This window comes from Diceros bicornis (genome assembly GCF_020826845.1).
Source record: "Diceros bicornis minor isolate mBicDic1 chromosome 13 unlocalized genomic scaffold, mDicBic1.mat.cur SUPER_13_unloc_1, whole genome shotgun sequence".
NCBI classification, from domain to species: Eukaryota; Metazoa; Chordata; class Mammalia; order Perissodactyla; family Rhinocerotidae; genus Diceros; species Diceros bicornis.
The window spans coordinates 17,205,073-17,227,505 of NW_026690866.1; positions in this window are offsets into that span (position 1 = coordinate 17,205,073).

Consider the following 22,433-nt stretch of genomic DNA (forward strand, 5'->3'; position numbering starts at 1 on the left):
GCTGGCCTCTCTGCATGTCAGCTTGCCTGGCTCGGGGCTGCAGGGCCACGCCTACCTTGTCCAGGTCCAGCTGGAGCATCCACGGTCCATTGAGGTAGAGCTGGAAGGTGACGTGACTGCAGTCTGGGAAGAAAATTTGCTGAGTGTTCAGAGGCTTTGTTCCCTTCAAGGCAGTGGAGTCTTTCCTGTCTTTGACAGGCACAGGGGAAGTCAGCTACTTGACTGACACTGTTTCTTTCTCCTGCTGCAGTACCATCTCAAAAGCTCCCCCCAGCTCCAGAGCCAGAGCAAGGGCCAGCTCCACGGCTAGATCCAGCTCCAGCTCTAGTTCCACCACCTGTGCGAAAGCTAGAGCCAGTGTCACCTCCACCAGTCCCTCCAGGGCCAGAGCCACCACCAACATCAGTTCCAGCCCCAGTGCCAGCTCCTGAGCAGGAGTCAGATGGACCATTGGCTCCAGGGAGAATCCTCCCTCCAACTGGAGAGATAACAGCAGAGCCAGATCCAGCCCCAGAACCCACCTGCCCCTGGGACGTGACCACCAAGAACCTTCTGAGGGAGGAGAAGCCTGACTTCTTGGAGTTCCCTCCCTGGCTGGTGGCAGAGCAGTTGACACTGATGGATGTGGTGAGCAGTAGGGCTCTCAGGGCAGGTGGGGCCGGCCTTCCCTGTGCCATGAGCTGCCCCACGCCTGCCATTACATGATCCAGAATCCCATGATCTCGGTCCAGCTTCCCTGCTTACCCTCATGTAACCTGAACAGCCTTCTTAACTCCCAAGCCTTTGTTGTCCTCATGTGGACAGTAGAGATGGACACTGAGAGCAGCTGCCATGCAGAGTGGCTGTACAGATGGATGAGGTGGAGCAGAGAGGAAGTTGGGCAGAGTCTGTGCTTTGGTGAGGGAGGGGAGCACACTGAAGTGCTGTCTGGTCCTTGGGTAGTTCACTCATTTGCCCAGGACGCCTCAACAGGCTCAGCACTTATTAGGTTCCTCATGTGTACATGACTACATGGCAGACAAACAAAGCTCGTGGTTGTTGCTCCCTTGGGGGAATGGCATCTGAAAGAGCAGTCAGACCCCAGGATGATCAGAATGGTTGGAAGATGCCCCTAGAGATGGTCAAGCAGGAGCCGAGTTCTGGTGCTTGGATGAAGTGAGACTGGGCGGTGAGCAAATACCACTTCCGTGGGCCACAGTATCGGGTCCTGGGTCATCCTGTGCTGGGTACCTTCAGGGGACACAGGCAACACTCAGGGACTCACACAAGCCTCAGGCCGCAATATCAGCTTCCTGAGCTCCAGCTCTCATCACTGACCCGGCCTGGGACTGGGGGCTGCGGACGTTGAGCTGGGCTGTGGCAGGGCTGCGTGACACTCCCTGTCCTCCCCAGGAGCTCTTCAAGAAAGTGATGCCCCATGACTTCCTGGACTCCAACTGGTCCCAGTGGGACAACAGGGCCAATGAGCACCTTGCACCCACTATCCATGCCACCATGACCCACTTTAGCAGAGTGGTCAAATGTGTCATCACCACCTGCCTCGGGGACCCGAGCATGACGGCCCAGGACAGGGCCAGGGTGGTGGAGCTCTGGATCCAGTTGGCCAAGGTAAGATGTTGGAGGCCCTGGGAACCCCTCTCTGGAGTCGTGGGAACAGTTCCTTCTCCTTACTCAGTTCTCAGGATTGATGTCTGTGGTCTGAGCCTTCGCACAATCCTTAGGCCTCTCCTGCCAGGGCCTCGATGCCCTGACTCCTGGTCCCAGTGGTAGGAAACTCACCCCATCCTGGGCTCCTTCCTTGGCTTGAGCTAAAATCCTCCTCCCTGAGAGTGTTCCTCATCAGGGTTCAGCTGTGTTCTTCCCGGGTTTCCTGAGCCTCTGTCTCATCCAGGACAGGAGACGTCCATGAGAGGACAGAAGCCAGAGGAAGCAGGGCTCCAGCTCCCCCACACAACACATTCTCTTCCCTTCCCCAGAAGTGCCAAGGCCTGAGGAACCTGTCTTCACTCCATGCCATCCTCTGGGCAACGCAGAGCCCCTCCATTCAGCGTTTAAAAAAGACATGAAGATGGGTGTCCAGGTGGGTTGGCCTCTCTCCATGAGAGCACCACCTGGGTGGACCAGACACCCCCCACAGGGCTGCCATTGCCCTTCAGTATGCTGGGACCTCCTGGGAGACAATGAACCCTGGGAACAGGGTCTGACCTGGTTGGGAGGCATGAAGTCTTTCTGGAAACTTAGGCCAGTGGTTCTGCTTCAGGAATCAGTTTCCCGAAGTGCCAGACCCTGACTTGAACCAAAGTGAAGATTTTCAAGCGTTTGCTTTGCAGCAACAGAACTCTCTGTCCACCTGAAATCAAGATTCTTGAAAACAGATTTGTTCAGTAGATAAGAGAATGAAGGCCCCAGGTGACAACAGGAGAGCCTCCTCCCCAGTCCCAGAGACCTCTGGGCTCAGAAGGCACACTGAAAACGCTCATCCAGGCTGTCTGGATAATTCTGCGTTTTCAAACAAAAGGGATTTACCTTTAAACCACCCCACAGTGTTTCATTCCTTTTTTCCCTCCTCAGGAGGAACTGCAAAAAATTTAAAACCTTGTGCAGAATGGACCAGCGGGAGAGGAGGAAACTGCTCATGGAGGTGAGTGGAGGCTCGAGATCTGGAAGGAGGGAAGGTGAAGGGGGAAGAGGGATCAGGAAGTGTGTTCTTTGGTAAGTTTTGCACTTAAGGTTCCCTGAGAAATAACGGTGTGTCTTGTCAAGCTTGACAGGAAGCGGGGGATGTGAGCTGCAGGGGCAGGTGGGGACTGTTTGGAGTAAGAGGCCTTTGTCATGGCGTAGAGTGGTGTTCGTTGGACTGTTCCAGGAGGTGAGGAGCTGGCAGAATGAGCAGGTCTCTGGCTTCCATGTGGGCCCATCAGCTGGCCCTCATCTTCCTCCAGGCTGGCGGGTGGATGGAGTGGGTGGGGTTTCTTTCTTCCTAAAGCAACCCGGTCTGTCCTCAGGAAGCCAGGCCCCTGTTGCTCCTTCGGTCTTCACTGCACCTCGCAGGGAAGAGCACCCTGCCTGCCCCAGGGACGGGCACTGTGTGGTCACACAGACCAGGTGGACACACAGGTTGCTCAGCCTTGGAACGTATGGTGGATCTGGGACAAAATTGTGTACTCTCTGGGACTCTACACTCTATCCCGATAGTGGTCATTGCTGACAACCCAGTGAGAGTCTACCCCGGTGCCTTGTTGACAAGAATACGCCCCAGATAGCAATGAGAATTATCGGTGACCATACAGATTCTGAATGAACCTTCCTGGCAGGACATTAGAAGTTTCCAAGTAAAAAAGGATGCAAATGTCACCATTACACAACGCCCTGGTCACCCCCTACATTGTCACTCAGATGTGGCAGAAGGGGGTCCCCTTCCTGAGGGAATGAAGGAGCAGTTCTGTGCAGGGTCAATCCTGACGGGATCCTAGGGAGCTGAGGCGTTTGGCATGGCCTCAGGTCCAGCCTGGAGTCAGAAAATCCCAGAGAGCTGGAACAGGCAGAAGCCACTTGGATATGCCCCCTGAGACACCTTTTGCCTCCCCATCCATGCCTCAGCCTGACTAAGGGCCTAGACACACCCCGAGAGTCCAGAGGACAGGACCTTGTTCAGAGGTGTGTCTGGAGGAGGAGTGAAGGCCGGGGGACAGGGCCTCTGGCTGGGAGGGGGAGCGGTCTCCCCTCTGTGGGCACCTGAGCAAGTCACCGCCTCTCTGTGGGCCTCGGTCTCCTCATCTGGGAAATGGAGGGAGATGATCTGTGGTACAGGCCTCACAGGGGTGATGAGGTACAAGGGGGAGAGGAATGTGCAGGAGCTTTGTGCTCCTCCTCCTCGAGTGGGGAGGGGAGAGTACTGGTGACAGTCAGATGACACTGAGTCCTCAGGGGACCCTGAGAGGCATGGGGAGTCCTCCTCACACTTTCCTGATGAGGACAGAGGCTTAGGGGACTGGGTAGGCCTGGGGGCACAGAGGAGGGCGTGTTGGAGCTGGCATTGATTAGAATCAGAGCGCTCTAGAATGGGAGCAGCCATAGACACCAGATGTCCAGGGTCCAAGATCAGGGGCCTGTGAGACACGGGGAAGGGAGCATGGCCACCGGAGCCTGTCCTTGACCCTGCAGGAGGTGACGTCTGTGAGGGCCACCCTGGAGATGGACCCCCAGGGAGCCCAGGAGAGGCAGCAGCAGGTGAGGGGGCCTGAGGGGGAGGGTCCAGGTGTCAGAGGAGGGGCCTCTTCCCTCACAGCTGGAGGCCTGCCCAAGAGAGGGGTCCCTCCTGCTCCAGCCCAGCTCCTGGAGCCCCAGAGCCTGAAATGCCTGCCCTGGAAGTGACCAGGAGGAGGCCTGGGATGGCTGGGCTGAGGATGGATTTGGGGGGGGAGTGGCAGGGACCTCACAACCTGGGATTTGCCAAAAGCCACCTCTGGTAGTTGACGGGGGACGTTGGGTGGTCCTGGAGGGGGCAACTGTGGGGAGGCTGCTGAGGGTCCTAGGCTGCTCTCTGTGGGAGTCTGTGGTGGGCAGGAGGATGGGGTGAAGTGATTTGGGGGAGGGTCCATGAGGGCACCTGAGAGGTGGGACTGATCACCCCTCCCACCCTGATTTCACAGGGTGTCGTCCCCTTCCTGGGCATGTTCCTCTATCACCGAAGCTGCTGAACATTGGGATGGAGGATGATCTGGAAGTGACTGAACCTGGAGTTGGGCGAGGGAGAAGGAACCTGAGGTTTGGGATGAGAAAGCCCTGCACTGGCCCCTGAGCTCTCAGTACCTGGCAAACCTCCTCTCATGAGAACCCCACGGCCACCCCTGGGAGCTGGGGAGTCAGGCTCATCTTAGCGATGCGGGAACAGAGGCTCCACGTAAGCCCCCCACAAGGCTCCCCAGCCTGGGGAAGCTCAGAGCTGCCTGCCTGCAGAGCTGCATGAGGCTGTGTCTGAGCTGCACTCAGCCTCCACCTCAGGCTCTGCCCCTGGGGGAGTGCCATCAGCCCCTGCAAGTCAGGAAGCACATCTGTGGTCCAGCTGTCCCTTCTTGCCTGAGGCCTCAGTCTTCCCGTCTGACATCAGAAATGGGTGGGCTACAAGGTCTCTGGCTTCAGCTCCCCTGTCCCTCCTGCTCTGGAGCCCAGAGCCTGGCCCAGTGTCAAGTTCTTTTTGTGTAAGTTCTGCCCTCTGCTGGGCACTGACTGTCCTGCAGCCTTTGAAGGGGTGGGATAGGGGCTGGCTATGGGCTTGGGGGGCTGTTTCCGATGGACATTCGCTGTCTCCTTTCCAGGGACATCTGGTGACCCTCCAGAAATGGCTTGAGGTGAGCAGCTGTGGGGAGGGTGGGGAAGTGGAAATCAGAGACCTCGCGTGGCAAGATGTTTCGTGTCCTCATCCCTCGGGTCTTACATTTATTGGATGAGTTAGATCCACAAAGCTGGGAATCCCATCACGTTGGTGGTTGCGGGAGGGGCTGGCATCAAGGACACCTTCCTGGATGAGGAACTAATTCAAGCCAACTGTGAGGACAGGTAAGTCCTGAATAGAGTGGGAAAGCAGGAGGGTTCCCTAGTGAACACAGACACCAGGCCGGATCCTCACTCCCCACAAGTCCCTGGCAGGGTTCCCCAACCAAGCCCTGTCTGCACCCTGTCCTGCCTCCCAGAAATGCAAAGTCATCAGGAGGATCCAGCTGCTCCAACAGGCTGCAAATAAGTATGATCTGGAGCCCGAAGAGCTATTTGGGACCTGGTTCCAGGCCATGGAGCCCCTCACTGTCGATGAGAGCTGAGGGCACAGGAGTTGGTTGAGGGCAGGCCAGACTCTCTTTGATGGCCGGATTCAGATCGTGTGCCCTGGCTCCCTGATCAGCCCCAGACCTCAATGCATGGTGACCCATGGAGCATCAGGCCTCAGCTGCTGGCAGGCTTTGGGAGTGACACCTGAGGTGAGGCTCCTGGTAGCTCACAGGCCGCTCTGTCCTGTAGCTACTGCCTCTCCTGCCGGCTGGAGCCCATACACCAGAAGGCGAGCAAAATGCGGCTCTTCAAGAGAAAGAACTGGCCATCCTCCAGTTCAGAGCCTAGTGAGTGTTGGGACCAGCAGCGACTGAATCCAGGGGCTCAGTATAGCTTCGAGCTAAGCATGGGCCTGGATCCCAGCTCCACTGCTGACCAGGCCTGTGAAAGGTTGCTCCCCTCTCCTCTCTGGGACTCGGTTGCCTCCTCTGAAATGGGTGACGCTAAATGATGTCTCCCGCATCAAGGACAAATGGGGTGCTGTTGATGAACTGAGCATTCGGCACAGGGTTTGGATCAGAGTGAAGGGGGGCAGGGAGGTGTGCCGTGAATCTCAGGGAGGCACCCCAAAATAGTCTGTTCCTTCTTTTCAGCCAGCGTGCCCTTGGCAAGGAGCCATAACACTCTGGAGACCACAAGTACAGCTCCTCCTGAGCAGCGGGAACACTGGCGCCCTCGGGGTGCCCCGGGCCAGCTCTTCCCACCTGAGTGAAGGAGGACATCTTAAGACTTTCCCTGGTTTCCCCTAAAGCCCCAGAGGGAGGGCCCCACCCATTCCAACTCCCTGACATCTGCACCCCAGCGACTGTTAACCCATTGGTGAGGAGCGATATTATTTCTTTAATAGTAAATGGTAGATTTGACTCTTATGTTATATCCTGTTTCTGTCACAGCCTGGGTGTTGTGGTGTGGTTCTTTCACTGCTTATGCTCATGTAAACGAGACACAGAATCTCACTTTCCTCCTTCAATTAAGAAATCCTGTATGGTTACAGCTTATTGTATGTGGAAGAAGGGAGGGGGGAAGACCAGTCTCCTCCCTGGCTACTGAATGACACCCTCAAGTCCCCTTCCTCAGAAAACAGGTGCATTTCAGTGTGGTTCACCTGGGACAGGAGCAGAGACAGCCCCTCAGATCTCCCTGGAGGTAGAGGTTGGAGGGACTTTCCCAGGCAAAGCAACAACCACTGAAATGTGGGTGTTTTTCAAATAGCACTTACCAGGACCATGTCCTTCCCTAGGATAGTGGCTGTCTTTCTACAGCTTGCAAGGAAGAAGGAATGTTTTTTGCTTCTCTTGTTGAGGTTTCTTTTGACCAGATATTGGAACTTGTCGTTTTCTAATCAGTCTCTGGATTTGCATCTACACTAAATGAGGAAAAAAAGTAGAAAGAGAAAAGTTTGCCTGTGGAAGGGACAAGGCCAGAGGAAGACCATGTGCAGATGGACTAAGGGCCGACAGGACATCCCCCTCAGGCCGCCTCTAGGGCTCCCTGTTCACCCTTTGCCTCGATTGGAATCCTCCTAGGATCCTGCCCCATGCACTTGGAAGTCCTTTTCTTGCTTGTTTCATATCCAGAGGGAAAGATTCACGATGCAGCTTTTAAAGGTACAATCAGACTTTGTTCCATAAACCTCACTTCTCTCTGTGAACTAGGATTTATAGCATCCCCATACTTCCTTGTATGATTCTCTTTGCGCAGAAATTCGCTAGAAGGCCCCCAGCCTCTCTGTCAGGTACATGGTGGCCTTTCCTCCCCGACTGTGCCTGATGGATCAGGGGTGAGCTCTGGTTTGCCAGGACAATAGACCTTAATCCTGTCCACTGAATGACCCCCACTGTCCCTTGCTGCCCAGGGTGACATCTGGGCCCGTGTGCTTCTGAGGTCCATGGTCACAGACAATCACTAGTTTACACACTCAGTCGTGTTGTTGCAGACTTGTACCAAAGGGGCAGTTGGGCCTGAGTGTATACAACACATAGCCCCTGGGACATCTGTGTTCCTTTCTCCAGTCTGTGCTGTGGTTATGTGGATTTGTGTTACAGGGATGTGAAACTTTCCTGTTGGGAGTTTTGAAAGATGAGGCAGGAGAGGGGCAGGTATAGAAGTGGGTGCAGCAGGGGAATATCACCAATCTTAAACACCACAGACACAACAGACACAACCTTACCAATTAAAATACTGAAATGCTCCCCGCGTGGGTGGTGAACAGACACTGCTCAGAGCTCACCCCAAGAACCCACTCCACGACCAGGAGCTAAAGTGTTACCACCCAGCATTTTGAACATCATGCCCTGGAAACATCCTGTAAAATAAGGGCCATTGTATTGACTTCCTTGATACTTCTTCCCACTCCTTTCTGAAGGCTGCAAGTGTCACCCAGGGAGGCCTTTTCAGTTCAGCCAGAAGTACAGTAGAAATCCTGGTTCCCACAGCCCAGGCCCTTCCTTCCAGGGCCCTGTCATCCGGGAAAGAAAGAATTTACACATCGGTGTAGACAACACAAGCACACACACACTCATGTCCCACCCAAATCCCAAGATGCATGAAATACTAAGAGATTAAAAGTGACTTCAGAAACAGATCAACCAATTGCAAAATAAGGGTTTCATTAGGATCCTGACTCAAATAAAATGTAAAACCAGGAAATAACCTTGACAAATCTGGGAGACTTTGGATACTGACTAGATAGTTGATTATCCGAATGACATTTTTATTTTTGTATGTGATAACGTTATTGTGTTTGTGTTCAAAAAATCCCTCATCTGTAAGAGAAACTGAAATATTTACAGCTGAAATGATGTGCTCTCAGCCATCTCAGCTGGTTTATTCTTTGAGTTTGGTGTGAGGATAAACAAAGTCAGATGGTATACGAGTTGACAATCTTTGAAGCAAGTAACAGGTTCACAGAGATTGATTTATCTCTACTCTGAGATTTCGAGATTTTTGAAAACCTTCAGAACACAATTTTGATAAAAGTAGTATACTTGGTGTTCACATTGCAATGTTACAAATTAAAACATCACAAATATAAAGGAATACTTCTCCTTGCTGACCTAAGGAAGTTCTCTCTCAGTCTGGCTTCTGTGAATGACCTGATGATGCCACCAATTGTTCACTTATCACATGTTTGTTGAGTAATTCCTATGTATTCTGTGCTGTGTGCAAGGCAAACACATTTCCACGATTCTGGATCTAATGTGGGAAGGAAGGCAATGAGCCTGCTGCAAGGTTCTCTGAGTGGAACATAATGTCCCCAGGGGGTATGCTCATTGTTTAGATTCCAAAATCAAAGCTACACAAATTTGCCAGGTAACAGAGAAGAGATACTTAATTCATGATATAGAAATCACCTATATCTGAATACCATGTGACAATGAAGAGAAAGATTGATGGATTTTATGTTATAATTAGATGCAAAATCATAGTGCTTGCCCCTGGCCGAGGGGTTTAGTTTGGCATGTTGTGCTTTGGTAGACCAGGTCCAGTTACCAGGCTCGGACATACAATACTCATTAGCAGCCACGCCGTGACGGTGAACTGTATAGAAAGTAGAGGAAGACTGACAACAAATGTTATCTCGGTGAATCTTTCTCAGCAAAAAAAAAGAAAAAAAAAAAGAAAAATCACAATAAAAATGTATGGAATCAGATTTAATATACATTAAAAGACAAATCTCATTCAAGTAGGTATCATCTCTTCATTGAGTGTAAGTTCTAGAAAAAACAAATGTAAGTTCAAAACAGTAATGCCTCAGCTTCAATTATCCTATCAATTTTAATATAAAAAGGAGAAAACTCACCAAGTATACTCAAATAAATAAATATTGAGGTTTACCATGAAAGGTCAAGATCATGATGGACGTTACAAAGAGATGCTGTGAGAGTCAAGCCTGTCTCATGGGGAATTTCCCAATGGCACCACTCAGCTTTTCTTCAGTACTGATGCTGCTTTCCTCACTGTGTTTTCAGGATGCCTTTCTTGGCTCCTTGCTCTGTCTGCCTACCCGGCAATCTCATCTGTCCTCGAGACCACAGTCTCTCCCATGCTTTTCTTCACTTTCTGTGTCTGTCTCCTGATATCTCTAGAAGATGCCTGTTGCCTGCAGAGGATCTGTGAGCGACCCAGACCCATTCCTGGACTCATCTCTGCCCAATATGGACAGTGGGCTGGGGTGGGATCAGGGCTGGTGTGAAGATCCCTTGGCCCCAGCATGGTCCAGGGATTCACATGGACCAGCCTGTGTGACTGTTTCGAAGGTATATGCGACTCCAAAGAACTTAAGAGTTCACCTTTACTGCTGCAGGCCTGGAGTCCCTGCAGTCTACTGTATCCACAGACTTGCTGGGGCTTCTCCAAGGTCTCATCCCACTGACTGCACCTGACCTCATCGCCAGGTTGGGAAATTATTCCAGTAACTGGACTCTGAAATATGCAGCAGCTTAGGCTTCAGGGTGCATAGAACTTCAGTTTTCTGATTGTGTTTAGTTTCATGGTCTTACTGTTTCCACTATGAAGTGGGGCATATCTTTTGATCTTTCATTTTCAAAACAAAATAAAATGTGAAATTTGAACAAAATGGAGGATGAAGACTACCATCCATGGAGAACGGTCTCAGCTCATGTGGATATTCCACCCTCCTTCTATCCCTGGAGACGTGTCTCAAATCCCACTGTGCATCACAATCATTGGAGGGCTTTTAAAACTCAGATTGCTGGACCTCAACCCTAGTAGGTCTGGGGAAGGAATGGAGAATTTTCATTTCTAAGAGGTGATGTTGATGCTGCTGGTACAGAGACCACACGTGGAGAACAGGATTCAGTGACACCATCAAGCTGATGTTAGACAAGGACAGAAAGCTCAAGGTCATTATCCAGTGTCAAATCCAGATCAGCTGCCGTCCGCCATCTTGCTTCAGTTCGTTCCTCTCCTCCTCTCTCTGTCATGGTCAAATACACACATGCTGGTGCCCCACAGCCCACTGTTATTGGGACACACGAGTTCCAAGGACTCCATAGCTCCTTTTAGTGCCTCATCTCTAATGACATTATTCACTATTCCATCCCTAGTCATTCACTTCCACACCCCGATCCTATCTTCACCCAACTCTCCTGCTCACAAATCAGTAATTCAGAAACACCGTATTCCCAACACAAATTTTCACATTTCCAGTTTTTACACGAAGAACTCCACTCTAAATAATCATTCTTTAATAAACTAGATTACTCCAGCAGGAATATCTTCACAAGCCTCTCTTACTTTTCTTCTCATACTCCTGTCTATTAATCTCAGTTTCCACAGTCCATCATTTCAATCATCCACTGACCATACTCCCAGATTCCTTATTGCCATCATAACCACCCTGCACACTTCAGATGATTTCAAATACCTGCCATGCCATGTTGACACTTGCACTGAACAGAGAATGCACCAGAAGTCTGTGTATCCCAACAAAGAATCAACAGCAACCAATGGACCTATATGCATTTCTCTAATGCTTCCTGAATGCTCTACTCAATTCTTTCCATTTCTTGAGTTCCATAAATCTCTATATTCCGACCTCCTCCATATTTCACAGATAAATTGTTAACCACCAGACAAGAACTCTTTCACTCTCTAGTCATCAGATCTACAAATATTCCTCATGAGAAATTCATTTCTCACACCTTTTCTGTTGTTATATGCAAAGAAATTGATTTCTTGGCTGAAACCACTCTGATTTTTATCTTTTCCTTCCATTTCAATGACATCATGCCCTCAATATTTGTTGTGCTTTCCATAACTTCCCTACTGGAATCATCCCTCAAGTTTCAAATATGCACAAATCTCCACCATCTACAAACCAATCTTTCATCCAGCATTCTTAATAGTCCTCACTCTCCACACCCCTCCTCTCCTCCTCCTGCCAGGTATCCATTGTGAAAAGTTCACATATATCCCAATGCCTCTGTTTCCACAGTGCCCACCCAATCCCACTCAGATTCTGCGGATGCTTCTCTTGCTAACCTCACAAGCCATGTCTCTTACTAATCCACTAGGGACTTTTCATGATTGATCTGACACCCTCTGCAGTAGCACATGACATTGCGGACTCCAATGTCCTTTTAAAAGACCATTTCTCCTTGGGATTCACCACCCTTCACTGTCCTGCTCTTGCCTGTCTAAACTTCCTGAGCTACTTCCTGGCTTCTCTTTATGACCACCCCACAACGACTGATGCTTCCCAGAAGTCAGCAATGCTCTGACACCTGTTCCCCATCTGCATCCTCCTTCTGGGGCAACCCCATCCATTTCCCTGGTTTCAAATACCACTAATGAGCCAAACATGTCCAAAGAATCAACAGAGACTTAACTCTGATCCCCAGACCCATTTATCTACCTGCCCACTCACCACATCAGTGATGACTCAACTCACAATGACCAGGTCCCAAGTTGAACAAATCGCTTCCCCAAATAATTTGCTTCTCTCTCAGTGTCCCCAAACTCACTTATTTGTGGTAATAACCTATCTACCCCTGGGTGTCACTCTGGACACCCTGCCACCCCACACTCACATATCAATGAACCATCCATCCACCCTTCTGAATCTACCTACAGGTTATCCACTTCTGATTTATTTCTAATCACCTTTCAGGTCTCCTACAAATTAACATTTCCACACAGTGAACTCTCTTGTTCTAGTAACCTAAATTACAAAACCCCATTTTTCCTCTTTGTTGATTTTTTTCTATTTTAGTTATATGTGCATTTTTATGTATTTCTTTCAAGATTTGGTTCTTTCTCACTAAATTGGATATTCCATGAAGACAAGACTAATATGGATTTTCCAAATTTTCCCACAATAGTGTTCACATATGGGTTTGCACACAAAAAGTACTCACATATATTATGTGTACAATATATATTTTATATTTATATACATATAAAATTCAAACACTAAAACTTTGCTTCATGAAATATTTTAAATCCATCCACTTAACTAATCTTTTTTTTTTTCCCAAGGTAGATCAGCCCTGAGCTAACACCCATGCTAATCCTCCTCTTTTTGCTGAGGAAGACTGGCTCTGAGCTGACATCTATTGCCAGTCAACCTCCTTTTTTTCCCCAAAGCCCCAGCAGAGAGTTGTATGTCATAGTTGCACATCCTTCTAGTTGCTGTATGTGGGACATGGCCTCAGCATGGTCAGAGAAGGAGTGCATTGGTGTGCACCCAGGATCCTGACCCCAGCCACCAGCAGCAGAACACGCACTTAACTGCTAAGCCACGGGCCGGCCCCTCCACTTAACTACTCTTGTGCAAATATACCACCTTTATAGTGGTACACTGCAATAAATTAGCAAGAGTAGCTTAAGATTCCAAATCCTTTCTCCTGGTAATCCAATCACGAGACTCTAGTTACAATGATCTGTTTAAAATGCAAAAGTGATCAGTTCATCTTAACATTTAAATCCTCCATTTCTATCTTCAGCACATATTTCTCCTGTTGTCTTATCATAAATATTAATACTACCCTTTTCATTACCTGATATGTTCCAGTTTGGAGGGAAAACTATTTGGTCATTCTATTTGTAAAGCACTTACTACATACAAAGCTCTGGTATAAAATCCGTGATCTACAAAATAACTATACAGACTGACTGCCCCTGTTTGATTTAGTCTTAGTGAGAGGAAAGAGATCATAAATGGCAAAGGATGTATAACATGCCATGTAGAAATCATTGCTGTGATGAACGATAAGGCAGAGACTAAGAGTTTGGGCTTGAGCACATTTTCAAATTACTTGTCTTTGTGTGTGTGTGTGTGTGTGTGATGGTATGAATTGCTTCCTCCTGGGGGTTGGGGGAACCACCTATGCCTTGGGAAATTTCCTCCAGGTGCACTTAATATGCACTTTGTTATCCATGTGTGCTAGTCAGGATTCTCTAGAGAAATAGAACCATAGAATATATATAAACATATAGAAGTGGAGATTTATTTTAGCAATTGGCTCACAAGGTTATGGAGGTTGAGAAGTTCCACAATCTGCCATCTGCAAGCTGAAGAACCAGCAAAAACAGTGATATACTTCTGTCAAAGTCTGAACGCCTTAGAACCAGGACATCTGATGTCCATGGGCAGGAAATTATGGACATCCCAGGTCAGGAGGAGACAGTGGATTCAGCCTTTCTTTGCTTTTTGTTCTAGTGAGCCCTCAACAGATTAGATGATGCCCACCCACACTAGTGAGGGTGGGTTTGTTTATGTAGACTATGGAATCAAATGCTAATCTCTTCCAGAGACATCCTCACAGGCACACCCAGAAATAATGCTTCACAGTCTATCTGGGCACCCCTGAGTGTAGTCAAGTTGACAGCTAAAGTTAACCATCACATCATGGCTCTATCAACCAAGACCAACAGAGACATCACAACGTGACTTATGTCATTTAAATTTTCCAGAACACATGTTAAAGAAGTAAATACAAACAGATGAAACTGGATTTTATAACATTTTTATTTAACCTAAGAAATCTAAATATTATCATTTCAAAATGTAGTCCACATCAGTACAAAGAACAAGATACTCAGGTTTTCCACCCACTCTGTCTTACTGGTGAATTTTAATGAATACTGGTTCCTCATATATCTTAATATGATCCAATATATAATTTTCTCCCATCTATTTAAGTTTTATTGTATCAAAAGGAAATCATTTTCTCCTTATTGTCAAACTGCTCTGCTATCTCTTTTTTTAAAAAAATTCAAGTTATATATTGAGTTTATGTTAGAACTGAAATTAAGAATTTAAGTAATTAAGAAGGAATTGATTCCAGCAAAAGGCTAGTTTACTAAAGTGGAAGACAGTTCAAGAGCAAATCTCTCAAGAAAACCATAGGGTCAATGACATTGGAAAATTCAGGGTAGAATTAGAAGACACATGGGGTGTGATTAAAAGGGGAGTAGAGAGAAAATGGGGACGAATTGATATCAGAAGTGAAAATACACAAGCATGTTCCCAGTTGATGAAAGACATCACTCCACAGGTTCAATTAATTCAAGATTCCCTAAGCAGAGTGCATATACAGGAACTATTAATGAAATAAACTATGGTCTAAAATCCAAAGTTAATAAAAAGGATTTTAGGGACTAGAGAGGCCAAATAAACAAGAAAAAGGCCAATTGGTGATTTCTACCCATAAAGAAAATAAGATAGACATCAACAGAGCAGCATTTTTAAAATGCTAAAAGAAATCTCATGTCAAACCAGAATTCTACACCCAGCAGCAATAGTGCCCCAAATTACAATGTTCTAGAAAAACTTAAAGTGAAACTTTTCATTGTTAGTAGCCTTTAATTAGACAAAATACTGCAGTGAGTTATCACAGCCAAAGGAATATGATCCCAGGTTGAAAACCAGGAATGCAGGAACGACTGAAGAGGAAAGGAAAGGATAATTTATAAGTAAATATAAATGAATTTTATTTTGTGAAGTAATTCTAGAAATCTCTCATGGAGATTAAAATATATGTAGAATAAAATGCATGAAAACAGTAATACAAATGTCAAGAAGGTTAAAAATAGAATTGAAAGTGTTGAAGGTATTAGCATTTGGGGGAGATGGTAAAAGTAATTATTCATATTAGACTGTATTAAGGATTCAGGATTTAACCATTAGTGCAATTAAACAAAGATTTCTATATGATTTCAACTAATAAGTTTATAGAGAAATTAATGGAGTAATGAAAGAGTTAAATCAACATCAGTGAAGTAAAGAAAGTAAAGGAACATTAATTATTCAGGTCAAAGGGAAGGGAAAGAGTAAGATGGTTGAAATAATTACAAGTTTACTGGTAATTACTTGAGATGTTAATGCACAAAATACTAATTTCTTTTTAATGGCTGTGTGCTATGTTCTAGAGACTTGTTAATAAAAATTTTGGACATTCTTTTATTGATAAACGTTTACACAGTCTCTATTTTTTCCTATTAAAACATAAGTTGTATGGGGGCCGGCCCGGTGGCGCAAGCGGTTAGGTGCGCGCGCTCCGCTGCGGCGGCCCGGGGTTCGCTGGTTCGGATCCCGGGCGCGCACCGACGCACTGCTTGGTAAGCCATGCTGTGGCGGCGTCCCATATAAAGTGGAGGAAGATGAGCACAGATGTTAGCCCAGGGCCGTATTCCTCAGCAAAAAAAGAGGAGAATTGGCGGATGTTAGCTCAGGGCTGATCTCCTCACAAAAAAAAAAAAAAAAAAAAAAACATAAGTTGTATGGACATTTTGTACATATACACTTCCATTTCTAATTTTACAGAAAGTATCCATAGTGGAAGAAAAAGGAAACATTAAAATATTGATAGAAACTGCAAATACCATCTCCCCACACAATTGTATTAAATTATTTCATCTACCAACAGTATCTGACAGTGTCAATAATCCAACATTTTTGTGTATAGGTATAAAGCTTTAGGAATCTCTCAAATCCCATTGATAAGAGACAGGACGTCTCCTCTGGATCATCCATTGATTGGATTATCCACTCCCTTCCTCCATAAAAGGGGAATCAGAGGCAGAAGTCCCTGCATTTTCCAGCAATCCACAGGCTGTCTGCACATCAGGAGTGGGGTCAGCAGGACAACTCTGCAGCCATGGAGGAACCTGCATTGTTCTGTTTTCCAAGCCAGCCTATTCTGGTGAGCGTGGAATCCATATGGACGGCAAGAATGTCCATTTCTACACTTTGTCCTTCTGTGAAACCTCTTTAAGTGAGCAAGCTGTAGCTCTTAAAACAAGAACAAACCTTACTGAAAGTTGTTTCTTAGGTGTTAATGTTTGTTAGGTAATGTTCAAGGTATTGTACTTTTCTGTAGAGGGAGCTTTCTTGGGTTAATAGGCCAGACATTTGTTTTGTTTTGTTTTTAACCAACAAAATCAGTGGGAAGTGGAATTAGTATTCAGCCCTGCACCTTTCACATTGTTCCCATCTCTGGAAAATTTTTTACCCACAATGTGATTGGTCTTTTTAAAAAAATATTCAGTTCTGTGCTCAAATATCACCTCATCAGTTAGTCCTTCCCTAATCTCTTCATCATCAATAATTGTAGGTGGGTGACCCCATGCCGTAGCGGTTAAGTGTGCACAATCCTCTGTCGGTGGCCTGGGTTCAGATCCTGGGCATGCACTAAGGCACCACTTGTCAGGCAAAGCTGTGGCTGGAGCCCATATAAAGTTGAGGAAGATGGGCACAGATGATAGCACAGGGCATGTCTTCCTCAGCAAAAAAAAAGGAGGATTGACATGGATGTTAGCTCAGGGCTGATATTCCTCACAAAATAAATAAATAAATGAAATAATTGTAGGTAATTTCTTTCCCTTTATCCCTCCTTACTGTTATTCCTCCATCCCTCCCTCTGTCTCTGTATCTCTGCGTAGCCCTTACTGTTTATTACAAGATCTAATTGTACCTAACACTATATTACACATTCATTAGTCTCTTTATTAACTCTTCCCTTTCACCAAGATTAAAATAAGCAGGGGCAGTGACTTTTTAAGTTAAATTCTGGATCATGGGTTTTAGTACATAACTTGGCTTATAATAGGTGCTCTATAAATGGGAGGATCAAATAACTTTCCCTCCAACCTGGGACATGTTGCAGAATGAAAGGGATGGTATTAAGCATTATGGCAAGACAACAGGGATGAAACGAGATTTATGACTTCACTGTTAAAAAGTATCTGAGGGGCTGGCCTGATGGCGCAAGCAATAAAGTGCGTGCGCTCTGCTGAGGCAGCCCAGGGTCCACCGGTTCTGATCCCGGGGTGCACCAACGCACCTCTTGTCAAGCCATGCTGTGGCGGCATCTCATATGAAGTAGAGGAAGGTGGGCATGGATGTTAGCCCAGGGCCAGTCTTCCTCAGCAAAAAAAAAAAAAGAGAGGATTGGCAGATGTTAGCTCAGGGCTGATCTTCCTCACAGACACAGAAAAAAAGAGTTTCTGAAGACAGAAATGAGAGATTATAAAGGAAACGTGCACTGATTAGGTTTACATTTCAAATAGATTATTGTGGCTAGAGTCTTAAAATGAATTACAGACAGAAAGGATTTGCAATATTAGTGATAATTTATTGCAGTATACCACAAAACAGGTTATATCCTTGTATAACTTCAGTCGAGTGAATTTATTTGAAAATTTTAGAAAGTATTTTTGGGAGTTTGAATAATTTCTTTCAATAAATATATTGAGTACCTTCTAAGGGCACAGCAATGAGTGAATACGGTAGTGTAAAACATTACAGTCTACGTTAGTCTTCACTTCATGGAGTATCCAATTTAGTGAGAAAAACACTATGAGAGAAATAGATGATAATACAGGTACAATTAAAAATTTTAAAAATTAACAGAGACAATGTGACATTTTTTTTGATGGCTGAATCAGGAAATGCCACTCTGTGGAAATGGCATTTTGTAGGAAATCTAAAAGGTGCTCAACAATTATTCAAAAGTGGAGAATTTATATGTAGATTCAGGAGGGAGGAGGGATGGTTCATTGATGTACAAGTGTGGAGTGGCAGGGTGTCCAGAATGACACTCAGGTGTAGAAAGGATATCAGTACCAACAAGTGAGATTATGGGACCCTGAGATATGGGTGATTATTTGGAGAACTTGTTTGTTCAACTTGGGACCTGCTAACTGCAAGCTGAGTCATCGAGTTATCACTGATGTGGTGAGTGGTCAGATGGGTATTTGGGTCTCAGGGTTGAAGCCAGATCTGTGTTGACTCTACGGGCATTTCTAGTTCATTACTGGTATTTGAATCCAGGGAAATGGATGGGATGGCCTAGAAGAGGATGTGGAAGTGGAACCAATGTGAGAGCAGGATTGAATTCTAAGAAGCATCAATTGTGTTAAGTCAGATGGTGGAGCCCGGATTAACAGGGAGGAGTAGGAGGAGACAGGAAGAGTCAGGGGAGGAAAAATGGTTATTTACAGTGGATAGGACTGTGTGATGGGAATATGGCATGTGTGAGTTATTTACTTATGAACAGGAGAACATTTGAGTGAAGATGGGACTTAGGTGTGCAAGTGAAGTGAGCATCAAATTGCGGAGAGGAACGTGATTTCATTAGAGATGAGGCACTAAATTACTATGCTCTGGGCACATGACCATCTAGTTTTCATAGTCCTCTCTGCCCTTGACTCATATCATCTTGATGTCCCAGGATCTAGTTCTCAGTGTGTGGTGCCTGTGCCAGCAGCATCAGCATCATCAGGGAACAATGAGAAGTGCAAATTCTTAGACCTCCCCAGGGCTCCTTGGGTGGAGGTCCAACAATCTGTGTTTTAACAACCCTCCAGATGATTGTGATGCAGTTTGAGAGATATTTCTCCAGGATACAGGAGGATGGAAGATCCAAATGCGGGGAGAACATTCTCCATGGCTGGCAGTCTGCATCCCCCATTTTATTCAGATTTCACATTTCATTTTGTTTTGAAACGGGGAGCTCAAAAGAAATATGATGCCACAGACTTCAGAGAAGAAAAGACAGGTCCATTTAGCCAAGAGCAAATGGAGACATCGTGAAAGGTCTGCACTTCCTATAAGACTCACCAACTGCATTTTCAAGAGACCAGTTAGAAGAATAACTTCCCACCCTGGCAATGAGGTCAGTACAGTCAACGGGAGGAGACCTTGCAGAACCCTCAGTAAGTCTGTGCATACAGGAAACTTCATGGACTCCAGGCCTGCTGCAGTGAAGGAGAACTTTTAAGTACTTTCTATATCACAAATACCTTAAATATAATTGCACCAGGTGGTCCAGGTGAATGCCTGGGCTGTGTTGGTGCTGGGTCTCTAAACCCCAGCCTCAACCCCAGTGCCACACAGTCTTCAGACTGGGCAGAAGTGATCCCAGGAGTGGGTCTCAGTCTCCCCCAACCAATCTACAGGCAGCCCGTAACTTATGTAGACATCTGGAGACAGAGTCAGAAAGTGAAAAAAGCAAAGGAAGGACTGACTGAGGCCCTGAGGGCAGACAGGTTTGACAGGGAGGCAGAGAGAGCAAGGAGCCAGGAACGATGTTCTGGGACCTGATGGAAAATAGGAGAAGGTCATGCTGAAGAAGCCAAGAATTGTGGCCCTGGGGAAGTGGTTCCCCATGAACAGTCCCCAGTTTCACTCACCTCATTTAATGTCAACCCCTCTTCTTGCTCTGGACCGTGATGCTTTGTCATTTTATAATTGTACTTTATTAAACTCTTTTGAGAGACATAAATGTGAAGAGTCGACAGTTGTGTGGGTGAAAGATCGGGTTTCATGTGACAGGGAAAGAAGATCTTTACTTGTCCTTGTATACTGCAATTTCTGCTTACCATGATTCTTATTCACTTGTATATTAAAGGTAATTTGGCCCAAGGGATCATTTAGTATTTTTAGTTATATTTTTTTAGAATACTTGCCATCAGGAAAAGATGATACCTATTGTAAAGAGCTTTAACGTTGTTTAACGTTAAATTAATTTGATTCTATAAAAGTCTTACTTTACTAAGCTTGCTTTTATATCTCATTCTAACATAAGTTGTATCCTTATCTTTGCCAAATGCTAACTCAAATACAAGCCATTTTCATATAATTTATCTAGCCCTTAGTCTACCTGTTACAGCCTTATCTGTTACCTAAAATAACCTCGGTGATTTTTTAAAACAGAGTTCACCTTAGATTCTTAACAAGGAAAATGTTGTTTGGGAGCATTTAGCACTGAGTGAATCTTGGCAGCAGGCTTGCTGCCTTCACCTTGACACTAGGTCCTGAGTCAACGATATTTGTCCACCTGCTCACAGAGTAGGTCACACCATAATTATTCAATAAACATGTGATGAACAATATTTGGTGGCAAAAAGGGTCAAGTTACAGAAGTGAGATGGTAGGACTCTTTTACTGGGTCAGGATGGAAAAGGACTGATGTGGTTTTGGAAGGATCTGGAATTTTCTGGACTTTCTTGAAGAGCTTTGATAGAGCAGTCTTAGCAGCCATGGGGAAGGAAGCCTATTTCAGAAGTTCATAGTGATTGAGAAACAGAAGGGCAGAGAGTGAGTGGAGGTGGACAGCTGTGCCTTGTGCCTCCTGACAATGGCCTCTGGATTTGACACAACGATGGCTCCTTCCTGGAGCCCACAGCTTTGGTGTGAGGCTGACTCCTCCCTAGGATTAAGCTGTTCTAATTCCTCAGTGTGAGCTAATCTGCATATTCCAAACCCCCTGATGTCCTGGGACAGGGGGTGTCAAATGGCCCTCTCTGGTCCAATAGGATCCAGGCACAGGACCCTGTATCTAACAGGAGGTAGAGCTGGATATACATGGGGTTCTTACCTGCCAGACCTGGAGTTCTGGGGAGTGGAGCTGAGAGAGGTCACAGTGTAGGAGCCACTGACAGGGTCTGAGGCCACCTGGGAGGACAGCAGAGTAGGGGTGGGCTTGGCGGACGGTCAGGACAAGACCTGTCCCCTCATTTGTATGCTGCATTTCAGTGCCTGGACACAATCCACTCCTTAAGTCTCGTTAACATGAGCTGATTTCTTCCCTCACTGGATGTTTTCTTCCCTCTTATATTCTGTTAAATTATTTTAAGTTAACTTTAGTTGGGTTTTCTTTCCCATACCTTTAATTTATTCCTGAAGAATTATTAGATGTAGACCATGATTTCAATGAGTTACATTGAAAAACGAAGGTGTTCATATGTGATAATTGCGGACATGAGAAATTTAAATGATGACATCGGGCGTTGTCCATGATCTTCAGGACATCCATATGATAAGCCACGTGATAATCAGAATTTTTAAGACAAGGTACTATTGGGATTTGATGGTTTGAGTGAGAACAAAGGGGAGCCCTACAATTGATTCAGTTTATCAACAGCACACAATCCTCCCTCACTTCTTCCAGCTCCTGGTGGTACCTGCTTCCCTGTCTTGTGGCAGCAGATCTCCAAACTATGCCTACGTTTTTCACGTGATCTTCTTCCCTCCATGTCTCTGTGTCCTGTCCTTTTATTAGGACACCAGTCATTGAATTGAGGGCCCACCCTAAATCCAGTATGAGTTCATCTGCGGATCTTTAATCACATCTGCAAAGACCCTGTTTGCAAATAAAGTCATATTCTGAGGTTCTGGGTTAACTTGAATCTTTGGGAGACGTTATTCAACCGACTACATCCTCTACCCTCAAGTTCAGGTTGGGAGCTGGCTCAGGCAGATATGAATGGTAACAATATCAGAGGAGTTGTTTTCAACAACAATATTGGAGGAGTTGTTTTCTTCAAAAGTACTTGATTCAACATAATAAACTTAAAAACAACTTTTTTTGAAATCGTGATGGTGATTCTTAAATTCATATGGAAGAGAAAGTCTACGAAATGAAAGAAGAATTGTTGAGAACAAACCACCAAACAAAATAAACATGAAGGAGAATAAGGACAAAGTGACATCAAAACATTTCCCCAGTTCCGTTAACAACAAAGGCAAATTAACGTGCTCACAGAATCATTCTCTCCACTGAAGCAACAGTTCAGTTGGACAAAACTGACAGAATCAAGTGTTTCAGAACTCTGAATTATAATAAAAATCTTACAGC